Source organism: Ictalurus punctatus, chromosome 13 (assembly GCF_001660625.3).
Source record: "Ictalurus punctatus breed USDA103 chromosome 13, Coco_2.0, whole genome shotgun sequence".
NCBI classification, from domain to species: domain Eukaryota; kingdom Metazoa; phylum Chordata; class Actinopteri; order Siluriformes; family Ictaluridae; genus Ictalurus; species Ictalurus punctatus.
The window spans coordinates 11,935,097-11,938,379 of record NC_030428.2 but is presented as its reverse complement, the minus strand read 5'-3'; positions in this window follow the sequence as shown (position 1 = coordinate 11,938,379).

The window sequence follows — 3,283 nt, the reverse complement described above, 5'->3', positions numbered from 1 at the left end:
AGAGCTGCTTTATTCAGCCTCGTTACAGACGAGAGGCTGCGTGACGTCATCTCATTAACTCCGCCCCCGCTAGCATGGCTCAGAAAAGATCCATTTAAATCACATCAATGCTCAAACATCCCTCACTTAACAGTCACCTGCTTTTCTTAGACCTTGTGGAATGTCACTCTTTTATATTCTTTTCTTCATTATATTTCTTCTTATATATTATTATATACAGTATAATGGTTATATACTGTTTTATGGAAAACAAATACTAAAGTATTAATATCCTATTATGTTGTTTAGTACAGCCTAACAACATTTTTGTTTTCATATTCCTATAGCTTTTTTATTTTTGCTGAGGCTTGTGACCACAAGATCTCTACATACAGAAGTTTTCTAGTGTTAATCATTGACTGTGTCCTAACGGATTTCCAACTGCCTTTGAAGAGCAGACTAACTGCCTTTGAATAATACATTTGAAATGAAATGCTACTGTGATACAGAAAGTTTTTCAGAATTTCATTAGGATTTGTGGGTGGTTCCCAGACTGAGAATCCATAAACATACCGATGACCAAATATCTTACAGGAATTTGTGTATTATACGGACATACGGATAAGTCATCTCACTTATTACAGCCCATACTTTATGAGTCACACACATGCGGGGTGCATCCAGAAATCACCTAGCACATTCTTTACTTAAAGTACATCCTTCCACTGTACTGTAGGTTAAAATAGCTTCTGTATGTTTGTCATTTAACACTGATACATCAAATATGTTTATAATTATTTAATCATTTATCAGTGGTTAATAACCAACATTACAAAATAACCAACTATTTATTAAACTGCCATCATTTTTTTTTCCACCTCAACCACTAAAAGTGCAACAATTCGGTGAGTGTTCTAAGAATTACTCCACAATAATGGGAAGTGGCTCTCCACAAACCACACCTTTCCACTCATTCAACACCCAGCAGTTTAGGAAACACTTCTGCATATGTAATACAGATTTAAAAAAAAAAAAAAAAAAAAAAAAAAAAACCTTAAGATTATTCTTCGATAGTTAATGTTTGACATTTCTGAAAGATAGTGCTGAAAAAATCTGACTAAATGAAGGACCCCTGTGTGGTTTCCTAGCACTAGTAGAGTATTTCCATGTGCTTATTTCCTTGTTAAAGCTAACCCAAAGGGAAGGACCCTGAACTGGTAAGATCGATGATCTTAACCCAATTGCATTTGTTCACATCTGGCATGCATAACAAAGGAAACAGTTGCTTGTTTTTTAGGCTTCTAAGGCCTTGTGTTAAATTTACCTTCTTGGTTTGTAAAACTCTAAATGATACCGTGTAGACATGAAGATGTAGCTGTAGCCATGAAGTGTAGACATGTAGTGTAGACATGAACATGTAGTGTAGACATGAACATGTAGTGTAGACATGAAGTGTAGACATGTAGTGTAGACATGAACATGTAGTGTAGACATGAACATGTAGCTGTAGCTGTAGCTGTGCTCTGTAGCCACCTAATTGATTTGATCAAGTTTCAATGTTTCAGCTGAAAAGGAAAAAAAAAACAGCCCACTGTCAATTGTGCACTTTCAGATATGACACCAAAGTCCTGTGGCACTTCTGGCGAATTCTGCCTTATGGTAGCCAGTATGTGTATCCTCTTATCAGGTCACAGTTTCAGTGTGCTCTTGAATGTGCATAGCAATCTTTAGTAATATTGAAATGGGGAATAGATCAGTCACTTTTGTCCATCGGTGTGTGACAGCATAGGTTAGACATTTCATCACCTGTGTTTTTTGTACAATCAGTTTTGGTAACTCAGCTTTAATACCAGTTTACAGTTTATTCCCAACTGCTGCTGAGTCCCACTCCTGCATTATGTAATGAACGCAAGTACTCAATTTAACAGAATCAGACACTACTGAGAGTGCATCAAGGTCTTTCTCTGTATGTGAAGCAGCTCTACTAATTTCATACAAGCCCTGATCTTCATTATGCTGTTGCTTGTTGCTAACGGCTCTTGAATTTGGGTCATGCATGATGCCAACTATTCCACTCAGCACTTTTTACCTTCAAGGGTCTGAGCAACCGAGCCTTCTGCCTGTTTCTTTTCGTGCTGCTACAACACGGTAAATGAACGTAACTTTCTCTTCCTAGAGGCTCAGCAACTGTATGTGCTTCACTCCGGAGACTCTCCCAAACAATTTGGGCATTATCTGTGATCCAACTCCATTGAAGCCTGGTGGAACAAACAGCTTACCATTCTCCCTAAAATACAAAAGCCTGGGAACCTTAAAATAACTTCACATTAATTACACATAATCACATACGTTCTATAACTACATAAGCAATAGGTAATATGTCTTTTTTAATTACACAGTCAACCATGTCAAGAACAGGAGCCCTGTAATTACCATTATGCAAGGTGTGTGTCGACGCATACACATTTAATGGTGCAGAATTAAGTGCTGGGACTACGGTTGCTGCTATGGCCTTGGGACTGCAATTAAGCCATGCAGTTTTGCACTCAGGTCTCCTTTCGTGAACAGTGGACTAGTTCAACATACAGACTTCATGTTAAAACCATAATGAACTTTCTTTTACTTTCACACTATCTGTTGTTACCCAGATGAGGACGGGTTCCCTTCTGAGTCTGGTTCCTCTCAAGGTTTCTTCCTCTTAACATCTTAGGGAGTTTTTCCTTGCCACCCTCACCACCGGCTTGCTCAATTGGGATAAAATCACACATTTAAAATCTGTATCCTGTGTTTATATGTTTCTGTAAATGTTTCTGCTTTGAGACAATGTCCACTGTTAAAAGTGTTATACATATTATATTGAAATTGAATTGAATTGAATTAACAATAACAAAATTAGGCTTAATAGTAAGAAACAATGGATTAGAGCGCTATATGTCTGAATCTATTTTCTAAACCCCACAGCAAAATGAGAATAGAAAAGAGGATGAATGTGACGTATCGGTGACCTTTTATACAGTAGGTTACCTATGTGGGATTACAGTCATGGTCATAAGGTGATTTTGCTCTTGGTACTCTGCAATGAAATAATCACGTGGGAATACTTCACTAATTCCAAAAGATCATAAGAAAGTTATAGAAGTATAACTAAACTTATTGCCTTCTTCCTTGGTTTTTAGTTGGTTAGTTAGTGGTGTGTAGTTAGAGGAAATAGAGGAGGAATGTTTTCTTCAAAAGAGAACTACTTTTGAACATGGTCACTTTGTCACAAAATGAACCTGGTCAAAAGTTTAAAAAAACAAAAAAA